Source organism: Polistes fuscatus, unplaced genomic scaffold (genome assembly GCF_010416935.1).
Source record: "Polistes fuscatus isolate 324 unplaced genomic scaffold, CU_Pfus_HIC Scaffold1, whole genome shotgun sequence".
Taxonomy (NCBI): Eukaryota; Metazoa; Arthropoda; class Insecta; order Hymenoptera; family Vespidae; genus Polistes; species Polistes fuscatus.
In genome coordinates this window covers 6,642,830-6,667,427 of record NW_025112997.1, presented here as the reverse complement: position 1 = coordinate 6,667,427, position 24,598 = coordinate 6,642,830, and the positions used below count along the sequence as shown (strand labels likewise).

Below are 24,598 nucleotides of genomic sequence, written 5' to 3'. Positions count from 1 at the left end.
AGTAATACCATCGAATATTCGTATTTTCAATCATTTCGCATTCTTCTTTATTCCAAAGTCATCGTTGTTGGTTGTTATTATTATTATTATTATTATTATTATTATCATATCGTCTAAAGGTTTCTCCGAATTAAATGTATATAATTCGAAACATTTTTTAAAGATCTTTCTTCTTATTAGAAGTCGTTTGTTCTCAAAAAGAGCTTTCATTTCTGAACATATCCAGGTATATTTCATTATTATTATTGTTATTGTTCTATACCAAATTACAAACAACAATCTAATATTACATATAATAATACATCTTTTACCAAGAATTGTACAGACTTGTAATTTTAAATGTGGAAATATGCAGAATACAAATTTGAAATGTTTCGCGAATTAAAGAGATTTGCTAATCGACCTACTCAACGAGATTAAATCACTGTTATATAACATTCATCTCTCTCTCTCTCTCTCTTTCTCTGTTTCTCTGTTTCTCTGTTTCTGTCTTTTTACAAAAAATGAAAGAGACAGAGAAAGAAAATAGAAAACTACGATAAGTCTGGATGAATATGATAATCATATAAAAATAATTTTAAATGGACCAAAAGTTCCTAAGTGATTTAGAAAAAATAATTACTCATTTGAAAAACTTTGTCAACCAAACGTTTTCTACCAATTCTAAAACTACAAGCTAAAACTATTTAAAAAATTGCAAATTAAACTACAAACCTGTAACGTCTCGAAAAAGTAATTAATTTTCTAAAATAATTAAACTTTCGACCCATCCTAATATGAATTCTTTAATTTTCCTTCTACTGAGATCCTTAATAACCCTAATTCAACGGAATTTTCTATGGATCTCAGTAAAAGAAAAACACACAAAATTATTTTACAGGTTATTCAAGTTATTATTATTGCTGTACTTATTGTTTTAAACATGGTTATTCTAAAAGTAATGAGGGAAGTGACTCTAAAACAAAACATTTATGAGAGTATTGGCCGATCGAGAGAAAATGTATAGCACTTTTGGGACCAGGTCAGCTGGTGCTACTACTGTAATTTCGACTACAACATTTATCTCGCGCTAACACCGTCGACTGAGATCTTTATTGAGTTCGATTCGAATGTATCGAGCTTAAACGATTCGCCAGAGAGATCGATTACTTCAATGAAAACTCGATAACACATCCAGATTGCTGTTCGATGAAACTAGATTTGTATGTCCTTTTGTTCTATTTTTATTTTTATTTTTTATTTTTGATTTCATCAAGCAGCAGCACAAAAACGTATCGAAACCATTGAACCGACAACACAAATATCGCACTGCAAACAAGTTATTTAAACAATACAGAAAATACTATAATGATACTAATGATATTTAGGTATATTTGGGTTAAAAATTTTTAAGTTTGATTAAAAATTATTATATGTCATATATCATATGATCTTAATAATAATATAATATATCATATTATATACATATCATTGATAAAATGATATGTAGGTATATTTGGGTTAAAAATTTTTAAGTAATTTGAAAAATTATATTTAAAAAAATGTATTTAAACCAACTTATGTGGCGCTTAGAAATAATTATTAATTTAATGTTCGAATAAATTACTTTACTGAATGCATTTGTTTCATGCTATAAAAAAATAAAAACAAATTTTTATATGTAACAAGTAAATAATGTCATATACTATAATACGAGTACTAATAATTTTTTAGTGCTGCACTATATTATTCTATATTATAATATTATCATAATATATATATATATATATATATATATATATATATCATTATATATAATATATTAATTAATATTAATATAACCATTATATAATATTATATATAATATTAATAACACAATACTTATTAATGTATTAGTATTAGTATAATATAATACAATTTACATGATAAAACATATAAACATATAACATAATATTACAGATTAAAAGAAAATTAATATTAATCTAAATAATAATAAAAAAAATAATTCTAATAAATATCGTATTGTAATTTAAAATGACCGCGTATCGTTATACGCAACAAGTAAATATAATCATTAGTTAAAGTTAGTTTGAGGTATCAAGAGAAAGAGGAAAATTCAAAGCTAATTACAGATTGTCTTGCTATGAAATGAAGAGAATTAGTCGTTTCAATTTGAACAAAGAGAGACACGAATGGTCACGTATTATCTTTCTCTCTCACACTTACCCTCACGTTCGTACGAAGATATTAGCACGGTGCGAATAGTTTGGAATATTACACATGACTGGCCACGTGCTACGTGTACATTTATTTTCAACCTTCGGTTCTATTATCTATCTCTATCTCTATCTCTCTCTCCTTTTCCCTCTCCTTCTCCCTCTCTTCCTCACACACACAATCTCATGTTCACTCCCTAACTGGGTCTGTCTATCTATCTTTCTCTCTAAATACTTCACGGACAAAGGGATTTCCATATAATAACATAGCGAATCGCATCTAAGCCATGCATCGTCGACCATATACCGGATAAATCTCTACTTCTCGTTTGATCCCGTTGTCTCTGTTATAACGAATACCATAGAGACAATGTTTGTTTACTACAAACAAAACGTGAATCCTAGATCAAACGTGATCGAAATATTTTTCGATACCGATTGTTCTCATTTCTATCTATATCTATATTTTTCTCTGTCTTTCTCTCTCTCTCTCTCTCTTTTATACACTCATTCTCTTAATCTATTTTATCTATACGTTTTATGTTTGACCTAAAAATGTAAAGATACTGTTTGAAGGAGTTTAATCAAAAAGAATATATCTGCCTATTGAGATATACCATATTCTTTAATATTTATGATGTTTTATATAATACTGAAAAAATGAGTAAGAACAAAACGGGAAAAGAGAATTTTGTTTGAAAGAAAATTTACAGCTATGAATGACACGTTTGTGTATTTGTATATGTATTTGTACGCAGATTCCTCCAACAAGGAGTTCTCTGGTGATTCTGAAAAACTTATGGCGATGAGGAAGATAAAGGATTAAATTAAAAAGTAAGAAATAAAACACAGATGGTTGAGCCAATAGAAAGTTGCGTTGTTAATTCGGATACAAATTAATGGCGTTCAAACAAAGATTGGACACATGGCTCACATCTCGTTAAATACAAAAATGATTTTTGCCTCTCGCTTGTCTATAGAAGTGTAAGGAGTGTGCTACTAACTAAATTATATAATTATTATTTTTCGAGATAGTAGAGCCAATTGTATTTCGTAATTGTAGAATTACAAATCTAGACGAATTTCTTTACTTCCCGAAAAGATCTCGAGAAGTGTTAATCAATTTGAAAAAAGAAAAAAAAACAAAAAAAAAAAAAACAAAAAAAAAGTAAAAAGAAAAAACTACGTAAGAATTTGTTCTGATCCCGCATATTGTAGGTAATACAAAAATGTCACCAAAAAGGAAAATTTGGACGGGGAATGGACATGGAATATTTCGAGCAATCAATTTCACGTTAAACTATTCAGAATCCGGTCATTCATATTCGTCGGAACATAAATGGACGAGAGTAATGGCCGAAAAAGGTGATAACCATTGGTCGAGGACGATTATCTGATGAAAACGAGGACCACGAACGAAAAATCGTCTCCCTCTCTCTCTCTCTCTCTTTCTGTCTTTCTCTTTTCAATCTGAAAATCGGTTTCCGATGACGAACGAAATGATAATCTTTACCCAGGCTTTTCAAACGTTGGCTACTATCCAAACGTGGACCCTTGGATCGTGAGAATCGTTGGATGATGATATATGAATATTTCGTTCATCCATCATCATGATTCCACTCAAAGACGTTTCTCCTCTTCTCACAAATATCTCTCTTATGCATAATATCTCCCTTCTTTGCCTATTATTCGAATCTACCATTACTTTCTACTTAACCGACTGACAGAAATGGATGCATTTCGTCTTTCTGCTTACCGAACGATGACACGAGAACGAACATTGCATAAATGCATATATCTACCTAAGAATTGCAATTATGCAACACGATATCATCTATACTTGTTGTAATGTTCTTCATTCTTTCCCCCCTTTATAATTCATCTGGATTTCGGCAAAAAAAAAAGAAAGAACGAAAAAAAACTCGATGCTCAACTTTTTTTTCTTATTTCTACCTTTTATATATCGTTGAAAGATATTTCTTATACATTTTATCTTATATCCTTTGCTATGATTTAAAACGAAATAATATTGTTAATAAATGATCACGATAATTATCAAATATTTTCTATCGATTTATTCCTATTTTACGTAAACATGGCAAAGAACCAAACTAGTCAATACCTACTAATGATAAAAATAATTGATATAACTACACCATTAATATCTATTATTTTTCATTTTACCATAAAAGGACATTTTCCGTGACTATACGTTAAGTATAGTAAGTATATATACTTAGATCCATATTTCAGATATTAAATAACCCCCTGAAACTTGTCGTGCATCGTACAAATAATTATAGAGAAAGAGAGAGTGAGAGAGAGAGAGAGAAAGAGGGGGGGGAAGGAGGAGGAAGGAAAATTGTTCCGCAATCGTCTCTCTCTCTCTCTCTCTCTCTCTCCTGAATATGCAATTTTGCAATTAGAATGAATAATTGATGCTTCGACGGACGGAGAAATTATTTTATAGATATCGCACATCAAACATGGCCCAATGAATCATAGGCGAAAGTTGTTAATTACAAGGGTTGAGGTGCGTATTCTCGTCAATTAACTTGCACCATTTATAGACAATTTAGCACGTTCAAACTATGTTATAAAATTCAACGTGACCACTACCATTATTTTCCTTTTTTTTTTCTTTTAATTTTTCTCCATATTTCTCTCTCTCTCTCTCTCTCTCTCTCAAGTTTAATAAATTGTTTATTATTCGTCAAATAATTAAATTTACTTCGTTATGGATATTATTTTCCTTTTTTTTTATTAACCATCATTTATTTTCTAATTTAGTTAGGAGTAAGTGTGTTCTACGATAAAAAAAAAAATAAAAAGGACGTTCACCCTTCGCATCGATTTCCTCTAATATTTTTTCTTCTTTTTTATATCGATCTCTCTCTCTCTCTCTCTCTCTCTCTCTCTTTTAGCAATCGAAACGATTTTTTTTTGCTGGCAGGAAAACGCATCGTACGATTACCGCGAGGGTTTTGTTGACAAACGAAAGAGTGATGTGTGTCAGTGCGTGGTTTGATTCAGCTGATCCTCCACCTCAGCCTATTGATTCTACGTCAGTGTAAACGTGCTTTGAAATCGACAATCAAATCCACTCGGATCAACTGCAAAAGATCTCTCTCTCTCTTTCTCACTCTCTCTCTCTCTCTCTCTTTCTCACTCTCTCTCTCTCTCTCTCTCTCTTTCTTTCTCTCTTTTTTTTCTTTCTTTCTTTCTCTTTATCTATCTATCTATCTTTCTTTATCTTCGTACTAGTCTAACGTCTAAATTTCTTTTATTTTTTTAAATTCAAAAATACTGATTGATCTTAAAAATTTCTATCTTTGTGTACTTAAACTCTTTGCGGTCATATTAAATTTATACTTAAGTGTCATCTTGGTCAAAATTAATTTTCGTTGAACGAACAGTAATACATAATATGGAAAATTATGAAAGAAAAAACAAACGTGAATAGGTTTCCTTAGCAGTTTATGTTCTTTCATAGAAAATGTAAACTGATATACATTAAAATAGAGATTAAAATAAAATTACTATAATATAAGTTTGGTATCGTTCTTTGCTAAGATGACTGAGAACGGACATACAACTGAAATGATAAAAAAGTTGTAATGGCTGAAAATGAATATACGACCGCGAAGAATTAATTAACGAAGCTTTATCTATTACTATTGATTGTTCAACAATTGTTCTATATATTAGATAAAGTAATTGAATTTCCCAAAATTTGTAAAATTAAAAATGATCGGATTCTTCGTAAAAGAGAAAAAATTATACTAACAAAATGAAGTTAATCAAATATACAAAACAAAACGATATATTCTCTCTCTCTCTTATTAATTTAAAACAAACCATAACTTCGTTTTTACAATTATAAATTAATCACACGTTAACATATAAGATAAAATATAATTGAACCTTCGTTAATAAAATCCTAGATGACTTTTGCAGCATGTAATATTATTAGATAATTAAATGATTCTCTGTATAAAAAAAAAAAAAAATACAAAACAAAACAACAACAATCTATTATCAAAAAGGAAAACGAAGAGGGGAACGAAATCTAGCGAGAAAAAAAATGTTCTTCTAGAATTGTTAACTGGAAGCCGAAAGCAAGTGTATTGAACTATTACGAACCCACGAATTTGGATTATTTCCAACAAGTAGAGATGCATAGATGCATTTATTCGTACTATGCCACACGTTTGCGGCGGATAACTTACACGCTTTCCTAGCATCGGAGAACTATGCTTACGCATTGTGGTATAAAAGAGTGAGTGAGAGACAGAGAGAAAGAGAGAAAGCGAGAAAGAGAGAAAGCGAGAAAGAGATCTACAGATAGATAGATAGATAGATAGATAGATAGATAGATAGATAGATAGAAAGAGAAATCAGGCCACAAACCGTTTCATTGTTCGAGCCACGAGCAGAGTCGAGTTTAATCGCGCGGCGACGCAACTGACCGCCGAAAACACAAACCTCCGAGAACGAGAGCTGCCTATCGGAAGCAATAACTCGTACGTGAAATGTCCAATGAGAGAACGAGATAAAGGAAAAAACTATTTCTCCTGGTGAAAAAAAAGAAGAAACGGTTAAATTGAATAATAAAAGAAGAAAATAATAAAAGAAAATTGAAAAATGGATATGGGAGTGACACACCTCGTCACCCAAAATGGATATGGGGGTGTTCCTCCTCTCGTCATTTCTACTACTACTACTACTACAAATATATTCTTCTATTGTTACTATCCTAAACATTATTTATTACTAATAGTTATAATATTATACATTTAAATTATTATTTAATCACTGGTACGGTGTATTGGGCAAACGATTTTTTAAATAATCGTACGAGCCGTTTATCAAAATTAATAATCCACTTTATCCGGGAAACGAATCCTAAAGAAAAAGTAATATGACAAAGCAAAATTAGCAGGTAATAGTATATCATCGTGCGGAATGTTAGTTTTTATCAATAAGTACTTCAATAAAATAAAAATTCTCCGAATCTTCAAGCATATCATTGTTGTTTTAATCGATAATACATTTTTCAAAACTTTATAGGCCAATAAATTTTGTTTAAATCGTATAATATTACGATAAAGATTAAATCGATTTTTAAAATCGTTTAATAACTTTCTCGTTCACTTTATATATGTATATTCTCTTATTTAAATTTATTTTCTCTCTCTCTCTCTCTCTCGATTTCTTTCTCCTTGAATGTTCTATCCATCTTACAAATTTAATCTAAGAATCTTATTTTCTTTTCCCGGTATTTCCCCACCCTCCCCCGTCTTCTCCATGACATGAGAAAAACCCCGTGGGAGAAATCATTCGCGGAGTAATCGAACGATGAAAGAGATCAAGTGATCGCATGCGAACAAAACTTAAATTTATTTTCTGCCTAAAGAATTGATGCTAGCCGTTCTTCTTGAAAGCAACCATGAGAATATACATGCACGTACCTTGTGTTCCCGACGGATCACCTATCTACGTAGATATACATGTAATCTTTTGCATCAACCTGATGTCCTCCCTATTTTCTCTCTTTCTCTCTTTTTCTATTTCTATCTCGCTTTCCCTCTCTGTCTTTCTCCCTGCCTCTTGTATATCTAGTTCACCTAACAATCATTTTTACATCTTTCAAAACAAATTGCTTCTTATTTTAAAATAAGAACTCTCCTAACTATTTCGATCTAACAAAATACGCATACGCGTGCGCGTTAATAAGTTTATTATTACATTATTTTTATGAATTAATTATAATAAATGATAATGCATGTATAAGGAAAAAAATTATTTTTTATCTAGACACGCGTACCTATATATTTCTCTCTCTATTTTTTCTAGAATTTATTATAATATTTATATTACGATGTTTTCAAGAATTTAACCTTAAACAAGTAACGTTTCTTTATTACTCTTTCTTTAATGAGTTTGAGGAGTGTCTGTTTTCTTTAAAATTGTTCAACAGAAAATCTTAAACTATATCTTGCACTTTTATATTACAAAATTGTACAAATAAAAATAAAAATGTACATTAAAATAAAATTATGATTAACGCGCTAGATAAAATAAATAATACGTATTTATAATTTTAAGAGTTTAGATAATCGTACAATAATATATCAAAGATCCTAAAATATATTTCGAAAAAATCTATACAAAAAAATAATATTTAGATTTGTAAATTGTTGATTTTGAGCTACCATTACAAATATTACATATCCACCAAAATTTTGAATATTGGAAAAGATATAGAATCCTATATTAACAAATTTGATATTCTATATTTTATATTCAAACGAAAAATCAAAGATTTGTAACCATAAAAAATATACTAAAAATTGATAGTTATATCTTTCATATATAGATATTAACACATACTAACTATATGGGAATAGTTATGGAGATATCTGAATGTGCAGCAAGAGAATACGTGACTTAACTTATATTAGTGTTATCGGTGCACAACGCTATACCAACGTGAGCGAGTCCAAAGTTGGTTAGACTAAATTCGTGTCGGGTCAAACCACAGATCAGAAGTTGACGCACTCGTAGCAGCAAGTAACACCCAGGAGAGTTCGAAGAAAGTACGAGAAAGACAGAGACAGAGAGAGAGAGAGAGAGAGAGAGAGAGTAAAAGAGATAGATCAGGTTCCATGAATATAAGCGAGATAATGCACCGACCAAGTCGAATAAGACCTCGTGGACTTCCAAGTTTCCTATTCGTTCGAAAATCGGAACTTACCAACCAAACTCGATCCACGATCAATGAATCGTCCGATCTTCCTAGTCTTTCCTAGTTCCTTCTTAATAAATAGTTGCCTAATCGAATGGCTAAAGCAAGAACGAGAAAACTTTACTTCTTCGTAACTTTACTCAACGATTGGAAACACGTGAATCATCAATTATGCTAGTGCGATATCGTTCCACTAGCATTTCTAACTAACTTAACTCGTGTCGACATTTTTTTTTTGATCCGAGCATAAGAGAAAAGAAATATACCAACCCTAGTTTTGGAAAATTTAAGAACGAAGAAAGAATTTGGCTAATATTTTCTCGTTAAGCTTCTTATGGGAGGAGAAGAATTTTTGAAAACAAATATATGCGTCTTCTGGAGAATAAGAAAACAAATAGGATTGTTAATTTATCGTTCTTTTTTAGTTTAAGTATGTTACTTATGATTTTTATGAATTAAATCTTTTTACGAGTCACGCAGAAGAATAAAAATACGTTTTATTGGATTTATTGGGGAGAAGTAAATTTTTTGTTCGGGAACATTTTTGTTTCTTTTTTTTTTCTTTTTTTTTTATTTAAACGATGATCGATGAAGACAAATTCGGCATTACGGATCATTTCCCCGAAGAGAAGGCTATCCGTACCTACGCGATTTAATCCGCGAAAAGATCCCTTAACTTTTCGTACGAGCTAGGTCGGACTAACGAGATTTATTTTCTATACGATGAAAACGGCTGGCAGGCAGGCTATTAGCATATCGGAGTTCGATGGACGACAGGAAGATGAAGAAGAGGGAGGAGAGAAAAACGGCAATTTCCTAGATAGAAGAATTTATGTGAATATACCTTCCCCTTCCTTAAAATCCTCCCCACTTCCCCATGAAAGCTCGATCATTTATTCCTAACTCGATGCAAACTATATAAAATGTCGTTGCTTCCTGATCATTTGGATTAACCTCTCGCGATATATCTTATCCAATAAGACCAAACATTTATTTCGAAATTTAAACATTAAAACATCCTTAACGTCTTGTCTAGGATTTATTTTAATTAATTATAAAATAATTAAATCATCTTCCTGATACATCGTATATCCTATCCCACTGTGAATTGGGTTTAAAAGTTTCGAGTCCAACCAAATATTATATTCTACGTCAAACTCAAAACTTTTTAACTCATCCACGTTTATAATATATCATATTATATATATATAATATTTAATATGTTAAATATTACTTTAGATATTAGAAAAAAAATCTTGACATATCCCGCAAATTATTTCTAATTATTTCAATAAAATAGAAACATATAATATAAATAGCAAATTATAATTGCAAATCATAATAAATGTAGAAATAATTTCAATTTAACTAGCCGAAATATATCTAACGATTCTTCTTAACATATTTATCGATTTTAAACAAAAACAAAGAGAACGGTAAATTTTGGACTAATTCAACTAAACAAACTTTTCAGGAAAATGTCACAGAAGTCGGTAACAACTTTGGTGTAAAATTCAAAAGGTACCTACAGGTATATGTCGTATATACACGTACATACGTTTAGATCCAAGCAAAGGTATGCTATTCTCGATATCCTATCGTCGTCCAGTCTCCAGGGAAACACGACTACAATGACTATATAACTATAGTACTACCAACTACACGTCCTACCTCCTAACCGAGCTTTCGATCTAACACGATCTAACGATCTTCTGTATGAGGACAATAACGTTCTACGTGAGTCCAACTTAAAGTTCATTTCTTATCTTATATAAATGCTCGTGTAATTTTATCACGCAACCATGTTTATGTTTATTACGAATATTCTAATATGAGATTCTTATTTCTAATGATTTCAAACGAGCATATAAAAAATAATATAGGAAAATGAGTTGAAAAGTTTTGAACTTTAAAAAAGAAATAATAGTAAAACAAAAATAAGGAAACCTTGCCCTCAAGAAAAAGAATTATTCTTGCGTTAGAAAGATTATTATTAGAATGTACAAAAATTTATTGACTTGTAAAAGAACAAAATTCTACAAATAATAGAAACTTTGGATCCATCCTTTAATCAGAATTATTGTACCAAAAATTCGTATACACATTATGGTTTTTAATATTAAATAAACAGAAGTATGGTTTTAAGAGAGTTAAATAAACAAAATTCGTAATGATCGTTGAGTCTTAGAAGAAAAGATATGTCATCCACGCGAATTTTAATTCCTCGTGGGAACAATGCTACGAAAAATATTCAATGTCGAAATAAAAGTAAAAATTTCGTTTTTATTTGTATGCTGGTGAAGAGAAGGAAGAAGAGGAGGGAGTGAGAACCCTTCTAGACTTTTTATCTTTTATCTTTCTTTTCTTTGACATGTGACATAGCGCCTATAGACTGCTATACGTATATACAAAATTTTCATATTCTCCAACCCTTACTTATCCGGCCATTAGTAAGTCTCTCTCTTTTTTCCATCTTCTTTTATCCTTTCTTCCTTTACCCCATAGTTTTATAAAAACTCTTCGCGTCTCGTTTGGAACCGTCTCGCCATTTTTTTCATTTACCATAATGATACTTTTTACTTTTGCTTGAGAAAGGAAGAATCCTTTTCAAAAATAACAAAAAAAAAAAGAAAAAAAGAAAGAAAGAAAAATACAAAAATAGAATACGAAACGAAGTTATAAAACTTAATCTTCCTTTTTTTCTCTTATCTTTTCTTTATATTTCGTTATTTTCTTCTTTTTTCTTCGTCTCAACCAAAACGTACCACTCTTTTTGTATACAAATTTCAAATATGAAACCACCAAGAGACTAACGTTAATAATAATCGCGTAGATCCTCGTTATTTCGTTGATAAGTTGTGTTTCGAAAAAAATTGACAAAAAAAAAAAGAGAAAAAAAAGGAAGCAACAAAATGATCAATTAACAGTTTCCGAACAACTGAAAAAAATCGAACGATACATCCGTCTGTACTTTGAGATTTAATTATATCTCATTAAAAAATTAGACGTTAATTGCAACTTTTGCCGCGGCATATTTCTACGGAGGAGGAGGAGGGTGGAAAAGAAAAAAAAGAAAAAGAATATAAAAAAATGTGATAAAACACGAATGCGAACGATCGCGAGAATAAATTTCAATCGATCATCGTAATCATTTATCTATGGTTAATTAAATTTCGATATTTTCCAAAAGGAAAAATAATACCTAATGTAATCATGATAATATTATCTATGATAATAGGAAGCATTCAAGATTAATTATTAAATTAATCACAATTACGTATATTATACCACGATCGTGGTTCGATCGTATTGATTTGGAACTATATCAAAACTGTAAATCAGTAAATGAATAAATTTAATCGCATAAATCTTAACGATCACATATCGGAGATCATCACTGACGATACATAAAGCTAAACGTGTGAGGGTATTTAAGTCACGTAGACACGTGAGTATATACGATTAAGCTGCACGCACGACAGAATAGTCTCTATCTCTCTTACTCCCTGAGTACGTCTCTCTCGCTCTCTTATACATAGTCGCATTAAATTTAACGGTACCATAATTCTAACTGTTCCACAAGCGACATGTTATCGGCCAGAACGCGAGAGAGAAACTATTCTCTTTAGACAGGATATACGCATACATCCATTTTGTGTAAATATATTAATATACGCGCGTGTGTGTGTGTGTATATATATACGTGTAAATATATATATGTGTGTATCGATGCGTTCACAAAATCTATCTATTCATATGCATATTTTTATCGTGTATTATATTTATCTAGGAATAATTTTAATTTCGATTTTTTTATAGTATTACGTCTTAAAAAAACGAGATATTTAAAAAAAAATGTTTTTAATCGTAAGCCTGTTTTGTCATTCTGCATTCAACAAGGTTTAACTAGAACCAGGCAGATTCTTCGAGAATTAAATCATGATAAAAAAGAAATGCAAATGAAAAGTGTTAAATCAAATTAGTTCGACTACTACTAACAAATTTATGAATAAAAAGAAACGAAATGTTGGGAAGGTCAAGGGTGACAAATCAACTTAATACAAATATAACTCGTGCTTTTTGCGCCTTAGAAACATTAATACCTGGACTGAAGAGAAGTTCAAGGTTGGAATTGTTAAGTGTGGGAAGTAATTATTTATTGGGATTCTGGTACTCGACTTATTTTACCGAATTACGGTACTTACAATAGTGGCGAGGAAAATCGTTGTTGCTCTGCTATTCGTGTTCTGAATAATCGTTGAGGTTAATTTTATTATTAATAAGTTCAATTTCTTAGTATAATCGTAGCAGCAGGGACTGTTACAGGGTACAACACAGGAAACACAGATTTTTGGAATGACGACGTTTATTTAAGCTAATTGCATCTCTGGTAGGTTTAACATAGGTCCCCCCCCACTCTTCGATATTAATCGATCTAAGCATCCTTTGAAAATTTGTCGTCACGTGATCTCTATTTCATGTGTATCTTCCTGGTATTTCATCGCACACATATCTGATATATTTCACTTGTTGCCATGCTGCTCACTCCATTATTAATTCTCTAATTAGCACATTCCGCACTTTCTTATCGTGATATTACTTTTCTTTCACTTCATTTGTTTCAACACTTGAATTGAACGATCTTTCACGTTGCATATGGCAACGTCATCTAAAGTCAACTAGAATTTCACTCGAACAATTTAATGATCTTTTGTTTGTACAACGGGTGATACCCGTAATTCATTTTATCTATTGGAAATTAAGGTAATTTTGAATTTAATTTATCTGTAAACCATATCAAAAAATTCTTCTTCTAGTATATTATTATATTCATTTTAAATAAATTCAAAACAATATAAATGATTAAATAAATATCTGACACGCTGGAACACATATACTCTTATATACCTTAATTTGCATTTTTTTGTTCATATGTATATATGTCTCGTTATTATAATAATTGATAATTGAAAGAAAATAATTTATTAAAAAGATAGTATATTTGATATCAATTATTGATAAGGATCATTTTATCGTTACAACTTTTTCATTTATTTCCGTTCAATCATAAGAGAAAAAAAAGAGATAATAAATGTTTGTGCTGTGTGTGTGTGTGTGTGTGTGTGTAGAAACAAAGACATAAATTCAATTAAAGAACGAGAGACCGTTCGCAAATCAAACTTTTTTCCCGCTCAAACCCGACGAACTTAGTGGCAAAACTTTTTCAATTTTTCTCAAATATATAACTAAGTATCTATGTATGTATATATATATAAATCTCGACTAAAGTTTCTTCTTTCTCTTCGAGTTTACGACGATGCGATATTCTCTTTATTCTCTCTTCAGAACACCGCGAGATGTAACAAATCCGTCTAGATATTCCTCTTAAAGAGTGTACTTGGAATTGTGTTGAAAATAAACAAGTAGAGAGAGAGAGAGAGAGAAAATAAGAAAGTAGGGAAGATGGAATGGACTAAGAAATTAAAGGGTGAGTAAAAAGAAATAAAGGGAAAGAAATAAAAACGATAGAAAGCGTTGAAAACTATTCGGAAACTTTTCGTAATCTCGAAAACGACGAATTCGAGAAAGTAGAGAAAAAGATTTATATGTATGTGTATTATAAGATCAAGAGAAATTAGGTATCAATATTGGCAGACTATTTTGAATAAAAAAAAAAGCTTGATTAAAACTATTTAAACATTTATATAAATAACATTTAGTTTGATCATAATTTTTATCCGATTTCAATAACCGAATACTCATTTGATAGATAAAAGATAAAGATATAAAATTAGATTTTGTATTTACTCGAAGAAAATATTATTTTGTTAAAAAAAGTATGCAATTTAATTAATTTATTTCCGAATCGTTCAAAATTTTCTAAATTTATAAATCGTACTCTTACAATTAAAGATTATTCTTTCCATAGAAAATTCATTTTTAAATTAAATATTTTACTGTGCTACTTTCTTTAATATGAAATAATTATTATATGATATTTTAAAACAGATGAAAATGCAATTTTCATGCGAGTAAACTTAAGCTCATGCTCGAGAAATTAGGAATAAAAATGAAAATAGAAAGAAAGAAAAAAATCAGCTTACTCGTGGAAATCCTTAAACGTTTAAACTATTTAAACTTTTCTTAATCCAAAAACGTATTTCACAGTCTGCTAATAATATCTTATATTTCACATATGTTCACGTTTTACGCGTTTCACAAATATATATATCACTCTTCACTAGTACATAACACTCACGAACATATGCATATAATTTGCATAGCAACAAACGTGCACATATATACGTAAAATGAATTTAATACTTTTCTAATATCGTTCTTACGTCTTCTGGCAACGTATCGAAGAAGACTGATTGTGAATATGAAAACAAGTACGCAGTATACTGGGCGGACACCGATCCCAAAGACCTTGAAAGTAAATGTGTTTACAAGTTCAACGACAAAATTATGAATAGAATAAAAACGACCATAGTCGAATGTGTGTGTGTAAATACCGACAGGAAAGTTAGATATGTATATAGAAAAAAAACATTGAACATTGAACGACCAAAAAAACCATTCTCTTTCGATTAATTTAACCTCCCCATCCCTTTCCACCTCAATCGTAATTCTTCTCGGCTTTTAACCAGACATGTTTAAACGTATTCCTATTTTACATATTGCACATTTTTCTATCCCATTTATCTTCTGATTTACATTAGATGCAATGTTTTATATCTTTTTTTTTTAAACTATGCTCTCCAATAATATTTCAATAATTAATCGCCTTGGATGTATTTTGTCTTATATACGATGCTAATATATACGTTATCGCTAAAATTCGAAAGCCGTTAATGTGCACATTACCTAACTAATCCGCAGATTAACTGATTTCTACACTTTAACAGTACACATATACACGTATGCACATATATGTATTTCACTCGCCAACAGTACACATGCTCGCACACATATGCATATCATTTACATAATAATTATATATAAACTAAATTTGATATATTTTTTTAATATCGTTTCTACATCTCTCGCCATTCGAAGAAGACATGAGTTCTGAAATCTATTATCCCGTTTCATATAAATAAATATAAATATAAAACTTCTTATATATATAATTACACTAATACCTACAAATTTTGAACAAAAAATAATTAATGTAAAAAATCATCTACGAATGTTTAAATCACCCTATGTAGACATGCATCATCTCAGTATAGCGATGGAAAAAAATGACATCGAGTTTGCGGATTTATTTCTCTAGTTCAATCATGTACATAAATACATATATACATAAAAATGCACATGTATATACACATAGGCGGAATTCTCGTCTACTTTTTCAACCTCTTTTACGCCGTCATTTTAAAATCTACATTGGTGTATCTCTGCTATAAGGTCAGAGCACTCTTAAGTATACAGTATACCTATATATGTATGCATGCATGTATCCATGTATGTATGTATGTATGTATATACACTATACAACGAATAGGATAAAAAATGTTATTTCTCAAGGCTCTTCGCAATCTAATACATTCGAAAAAGAGTTTTTACTCGTAACTAAATTATGTTGCTCATAATTCACATCTCATTTTAACTTATTAAGGTTTCATTCAAAGGTATGAAAGATCAAGGCAACGTAATTAATGTTTCTTATTCTAATTTTACATTACACATGCTTTGAAAATTATATTATAAAGGAAACAAATATTTAAATGTTACGGCGTTTTAATTCTTAAACAAAATGAACAACGATGAACTCTTATTTGAAAAAGAAATAAATCGAATCTAACACCTTTTGTTCAGATTTTCGTAGTAAATTATTCGTACATCTGCATCTTTCGAATTTATGGGGAAAAATATACACACATACGCACGCACACGTGCACACAAAAGCCTCTTTCGCAGGAACACCAGAAAGCGTTGCCTATAGGTAGATATGTACGCACAATAAATTAATTGCTTCATAAAACTGGTACATACAATAAACCGCGATGTTCTATCCGGAAATTCCTATCGAATTTATGGCCGTTTATCCACAGATATAATCGCGACGCCCCATTAACCTGACCAACCATTTGAACTTTCTTCTCTTCTTACAAACGATACGATACTATACTATATTATATGATACTATATTTTTCTCTTACCATTTAACGTGGTCCAATTTCTTTACACAACACTTTTAACACTATTATAATTATTTATTTTATAACATAAATATGTCATCGTAAGTATCGAAGTTTAATGATCAATTAAATGCAATTCAATTAAAATTAAAGTTTCATTAAATTCAATTGAATATAAAACTTATTTCAAATATTGTATATCATTATAATCGTACGAATGCAAACATTCGAAAATGATTATTTATCGTACAATTTTCAAATTTATATCGATCATATTAATCATAAGAACAAAATTCGAAAATATAATATAGGAAATAGCTATAATGTGATAAAAGTTTTAGACGCCGAAAGAAAATTATAAATATAAAAAGTTGTCCAAAGCTGGACGGGATTGGTAAATACACACGAAGGATATATTTTTGTAGAGAAAAAGTAAGTTGCAATAAATCTAAAGAAAGTGACCTAAAGAACGGCTTTCTCGCAAAATCGTCTTCATATACGGTAGCTAGATTGTTGTCGGTTAATTCTATTTACAGAAGAGAACAAAATATTTATACGTGTAAATTTTTCCCCACACGAAGATAGATATCAAATAATAATCTCCCAACGCAAAATGACTCTTCTCTCTTCTTTTATTTTATTTCGCTGAGACAATTTTGAACTGAATCCACGTGAACGTGAAAATATTATCAAAAAAATTAAATAAATAAATAAATTGTTCTCTTTCCATACACGATCTGCTAGGTCAATTATCTTTCTTCTTCTTTTTTTTAATTGCACGTTACGCATATATCAAAAATTATGATACATTCGTAAAATATATTTTACGTTTACACCAATATGCAAAATTTTTTATTTCCTTCATTTCTTTTTTCGAGACGAAAAAATGCAAACGTTTAGATATATTTACGATTTACGCTCTCTGTATATATTAATATTTGTAATAGTTAGTAACACACACGCACACGCGCGCAGACAGGTAGGAAAAAGGTGGAAAAACTCGTAGCTCCTTTTTTCGAGTGACACTCAAACGAAAATTGAAACGAGAAAGCATAATTTCTTGGATTCTCGCGAGCCGTGTGCGTTTCGTTCGACTACGACGACGACGACCACGACGACGACGACGAAAAGCTTTTTAATTACAGCTTCATGTTTTACGACAGAAAGAGAGAAAGAGAGAAAAAGGCTTATAAATCCAACGTCGCGGAATAAATTGGACGGAATTGCGAGAGGGCGCGTCGTTCCGTATAGAAAGTTAATTTTTTTTTTTCCTTAAAAATCGAATAAACTTTGTTTTCTCTACTTCTTTTTTAGTTTTTCGTTACGTATGTAAATTCATAAGCTAAGCTTGTACTTCATATCACAATACGATATGTAAAGAGTTAGCTTTACAAATTCTCAAAAAAATAAAAAAAATAAAAAAATGTCATTGATGTATAAGATCACCTCGAAACTTTGCACAAACTGTACTTCGTATAATTAAATTATAATAGTTAATTAACTCCATGTTGTATCCGTGAATAATCTTTATTAAAGTTCAAACCTACCGATCGATCAATAACACTTCACTGTTTTATCGATTTTAAAAAAGAAAAAAAGAAAGAAAGAGGACAAAATAACCAAAAAAAAAAAAATATAATATCCGTTCGCAGACAAAATTGATTAAATTTTGTTTTATAATATTTCTTCTAAATTTTTTATTCAAGTAAACACCAAAAATCGATGCTTTAATTTTAATATAAAAATTATATACATTTTCTGTCTTCTTTATTAGACTTAATGCAACTAATTCAAGAAAAATTGTTTATGCACTTTGAATAATAAATTATATTACAATGTACATATGTTTGTATGTATGTATGTTTTCTACTTTTTATCATGTAAAAAAATTTGTAAATAATATTATGCGTGGACCAAAAAGTTATGTCAACAAAATATTCAATAATATATTAATTAGAAAAAATTATCTGAAACAAAAAACATTAATCGAATTGGCAAATGAATGACTACGCACATAACATTGTCCCCATTCTTACATCACCTAATCTAAAAAATATCAATGTCTTAAGAAACATTGCGTAATAAATAACAGTAGAACCTTCTCCCTAAGATGTAATTCGTAAAAAGAAGGAAAAGATAATACATGAAGTTTTGTCTGTCAAATAAGAAAATTTTCATTGGTTGGTAAGATAAATGTGAAGAGTATTAAGGAGGATGAGCAAGGAGAGAAGAGGTAAAAGGGGTTGAGAGGGAGTAGTAGGTGAAGAAGCAATTAAGAGACGTACGTTTAATGATATTATCAGAATGTCTAAGGTTTTCCGATAGTCAACGAGCTTTTGATCGGATTATCGAGGAAACTTTAAGCAAGGACAAGAGAGGAAAGAGAGAGAGAGAGAGAGAGTAGAGAGGAGAAAAGTTGATGAGATGGTTCGTGCTCAGTCGTCGTCTTTGTCATACTTTGAACGACATAAAGAAAGATAGGAAGAGACAAGGAAGAGTTCTTGGAGGTAACTGAGAAAGGTTACCTCCTGAATGCTCGATTTCACGCTTGTCGTTACATAATATCGATGTCAATATTTATGATGAAATACGTGTTCTATATAATTGTTTATTATATATATATAATTACCTCTTAATCCATAAACATTAAAAAACTTTCGCGTTCATAGGTAAATTTGTTAAATGTGGAAAGTTTACTTTGTACTTAGGTATGTATATTTACAATAATAACATTGTTTCACTTTCATTTTGAAAACTCTACTCTAATCTGATATGTTAATTTCAATTTTGGAGATTTTTAAACTATTGAGTTGGTCCAGTAAATATTCTAAGAATTTTTAATCTAGAATATACTAATGTGTCTCTATGTAAAAGATATATTATATATTTTATAATTTATAACATGTAATATAATTTTATTATATAAATATAAATTTGTAAAATATATATTTTTATTATATTTTATAAGTTTCATTTATATATATATTTAGATAAAGAAAACTGTATAGTGTATTATTTCTTTAAATACAAACTACTATAAATTCCCTAATTACTTATTTGTCAATCTAATAAAAAAATGTATAAATTATTTCAAATATTTCCAAGATTATTACCCAATTAAATACGTTTAGAAATACAATGATGTTTATGATTTATTTTAACTGTAACAGTAACATATACACATACATACCTCGTGTTATAGATTAAGATTGATTGAGCACAAGAATGATAACAACCACGTAAGACCTTCACTCGACTCGTCTCGGCTCTCATCGATTCCTCTCGGCTGTTTTTAATGAACTTTTCTTTCCTACATTCTCTTCGTGGAATTTCGATGCTTCCTAGAAACGTTCTCACGAATCGTCGTCGATGTAGTTGTTGATTCCTTTTCTCTTTCATCACTACTCGCAGTTTTATCGCTGTATGAACAAATTCAAACGATTTAACATAGAAACATTATTCGCAGTATGCATACGCATGTACTAATTTTACATATATTTTACACGCATATGTAGATTCAATATTTATGTAATTTATGCATAACGATTAAAACATTGGAAATTTATGTAAAATTAGCTATAGAAACGTGAATAAAAATGTAATAACTATCGAACAATAATTAAATAAGATAATCTAATAACAATAGGTCGAGCATTTACAAAAATGGGATATATAAGAAACGTTACAATTTATTTTATCGACAATTCAATCATTTTAAACAAAAATAAATAACGAGATTTGACAAGAAATATATACATAAATAAGTAGACGATATTTTATAATAACTTAATAAATGATGAGATATAAAAGTAAATATTACAAAGAATAAATCCACTGATTGAAATCGAATAGGCGAATAATATTTTCCAAAGTACTCACAAGTGTTCGTACATATTAGCAAAATAATTGAAACAACATTATTTAGTCTAACAAATCTATATATGTATGTTCTTTATATTTCTATCATTATTTATCGTTCAAACAATTCAATCATCTTTTGAACATATTTTAAATCATGTCGATAGCAAAATTTATTACATGTCGTATTTAAACGATTTTAAATCCAGGATATTCGAAGAAGAAAAAGTTACAGTAATAAAAAAATTCTTAAGAACATAAAATTATACAAAGTCAAAAGAACACGAAAGTTACTTTTAAATAAATTACAAAAGTGTTACATTTACGATCGCAGTTAGAACAGTTTGTAACGCTTTTTTCTAACTTTACGATATCCACCATGGTATATTATAAAAACTAACCTAAAAGCATCTATTTCTGTGAAAAAATAAGGGCTAGCTTGTAAAATTAATTTGAAGTAGATTGAATAGTTAATTCGTAATTGTGACGCTACCAAGGGTAGCACTACCATCGATATCATATTATACATTGAGATGGAAACTTTTTGTTAATCAAGATGGCGGAAAGTGCGATAATTATTTGTTTCGTGTCAAAATTTTACTTACTCATTTTTCGGCAAAAACAATTTTTCGTGGATAGAAATGAAATATAAGAATACCGAATATGTGTATAAATAATGTTTAGTGTGTTTTTATGCGTTATGAACTTGAAACACGTGTATTGAACTTGTAAGAAGAAGAAAGAAAAAAAATTCCAACATTTTGCATGCAAGAAAAGAACAGTATCCAAATATTCAATAGTAAATCATTCTACTATTTACGTAAGTACTTTACAAATCGTCAAAAAATGATATAAACATCATATTAATTCTTTTGTTTCGATAGAATAAATGATCAAAATAATGGATTGTTAAATTAAACGAAAAAGTAATCACAGTTGTTTTGTTTTTCTTTCATAATGTCAAAGCATTTGAAAATATTCTCTCGAAATTGAAATTAATAATTGAAAATAGAATTTGAAAATGCATACATTGAAAATGCATACATATATACATACGTATACGTATACATATCTATGTATAACATTTGCTTCGTTTGATTAACGACTGTGCTTTTGAATAGAAATTTAATTTCTATATGCTTGTAAATATGATACTCTATTTAAACGATAATCACTTTATACAGAAAGAGGTACTCGATTCTCAAAGCTTACTCGTTAAACAGAATATGAAAATATATGTTTGTACATACATACAATCATTTGATATAATTTATAATGAGTGCTGATTACACGTTAATGAAATAATGACAAGTATATACCTTTAGCAAAAGCTAAAGCAATAGTCTCTATGTGTATGTGTATGTGTATACGTGTATATATTTATATATGTATGTACACGAACATGATAATAATGATCGATGTTATTCCCATAATATAGTATCACCTACTTTCAAGTTAATAATTTATTGTGAATCCAATATTTCAGACCGTTGATATTTTTATTTTCAATTAATTTATACATGGGTGGGTTGAAATTGTCCAATTCTAATATAGAAACAATTCTTGTTTCGATCACTCACTTCTAATTAAAAAAAGTAAAAGATTCTTTTTGTTGAAAATCAAAACTTTTCAACCTACCTTCGTATATTATAAATCAGTATAAAAATTGATAAACAAAATATCTCGAAATATTTGGTACATATTTGCTTATACGTAAACGTGCGGCGTGCTCGATTACTTTTAAATTTATCAATTAAACAAATTTATAAAACCGAATATGTAGGGTCGTGGAAAAAAAAATTATTTTCAGTCCAATTCGTCGCAACAAATGGATTCTTTTTTCTTACTTTTTTTTTCTCTATATTTTATCTCATTTGATCTCACAGAAGAATGAAATTAGGCGTACCAGTGACACGCTCGTTCGCTTGATTTTTCCTGCGTCTAGGTCGAAAATTTATGCGATAAAAACCGTTGAAAACCGTTGGGAAATAAAGAACTTTAGGTTAGCTCGTTGCTTTAAATTCGTTATAGCTTTTACACATTTTTTCCCTTTTTTTCTTCCTTCTTGTTTTTTTTTTATTAATTCATTTTTTCCATTTGTTGCAACTATTATCGAATATAACAAAAAAAAAATCGAATCCGTCTAGTGGAAAAAAGGTTTATTTTACGAGTCGTGAATAATCCTAACTAAATAAAATAAAATACGAAAAAAGAAAAATATGAAAATAGAAAGGGAAGCAAAAAAAATGGCGGATCAAAAGTGAATCGTGTGCGAAATATTAGATGATATTTACCTGTAATCGTCACGAACATTCGGCGGACTGCATTCTCTTGTGAAACAACAGCAACAAAATTAAATAAATCCAAAGTAAAACCAAATCTTCGATGATCACGAATGGTGAAAAAAATTGACGACAATGAGGAGAAACTCGCGAGACTATCGATCTTCTCGTTGAACAATTTTCACACGATTTATAAACGTTTCAATGTCCTTCGTTCGAAATCTCGAATCGTCTCACTCGCGTTGTAGAAAATTCGTGCAATTTAAATGAATAACTAAACGAATATCACACTTTAAGGTTCCTTTACAGTTTCTTTGATCTTTTATTTTTAATTTTTTATTTTCTTCGGTTAACGTATAAAATATTATACAATAATACAGCACGATGATAACACACACGTTATTATTACGACAATACACAAATAATATCCTTTGATCTAATTTTATTTCTTTATTTGTTTTCGATTTTATGATATAATTTATGTTATTTTACTTTTTCATTCTTTCACGAATGTTTAGATATTTTTATTGAAAATTGTCGATTACACTGGTATCATCACACTGTGGTACTACAGAAACGAAGGAAAAGAACAAAAATCCTTTTACATATATACGCATGTCCATGTACGATGCGCGAATGACGCACAAGTCACGAGGTCAAGATATGTAGATCGAAAAAAGACGAGCTTGGCAAATCTCGTCATTAATTTTAACCAATAATACTAAGTAAACGTCAATTACAAGATAAATTTAACTGAACATATCGACGTTAGTGTCACATATCGATTTATCAAACTCACTGACAACATTTTCTTCCTGAACCATATTAGAAGAGAAACAAAAGAAAAAAAAGAAAAGAAAAACAACAGCAATAATAAAAAAGGAAATTTCACTTTATCGAAAATACACTATTAACGTTCATCCCCAGTTCACGTATCCTTTTTCACCAAATTTATTATCTTATTTTATTCATTTAATTTTCTTTTTCCTTATATTAAATGTTCTCGAGAAAATTTCAATTCACTTTTGAAAAATTAATGTTTTACTTAATCTCGATTCGTATAATTAAAAGAGAGAAACACACTTCTGATATAATTGTTTAGATGATGATAGTTCGTTGTATGAAAAAAAGGAATGAAGAGAAATAGACGACAAAAAGCCCATCCGAAAACCGTGCGCGCCGAGGATCGGGCGGTGACTGAAATCGCCGTTCTGTCTTGCTCTCTATCTTCCTCTCACTTTCCCCCACACCCCACCACCAGAGCCACGTTTGCGCCCTCTCTTTATCTCTTTCTCTCGCTCTTACTCCCTTAGTCTCACATTCTAACTCGAAACTACCCCTTCCTTTATCAAATTGTCTCTCTCTCTC

At 29.8% G+C, this 24,598-nt stretch overlaps 1 protein-coding gene across 4 annotated transcripts in view; it reads right to left on the bottom strand.

Moving 5' to 3' along the window:
- LOC122520072 (GATA zinc finger domain-containing protein 8-like) overlaps positions 1–24,245 on the bottom strand; it is a 236,318-nt gene extending 212,073 nt beyond the window's left edge. For all 4 annotated transcript variants that reach the window (XM_043640005.1, XM_043640013.1, XM_043640039.1 and 1 more), the window contains exons 1-2: positions 23,243–24,245; positions 20,281–20,509 (exon numbers count right to left, since the gene is read on the bottom strand). The gene's annotated coding sequence lies outside the window, so the exon portion shown is untranslated. The remainder of the gene's footprint in view (positions 1–20,280; positions 20,510–23,242) is intronic.
- Between the last annotated feature and the right edge of the window lie 353 nt (positions 24,246–24,598).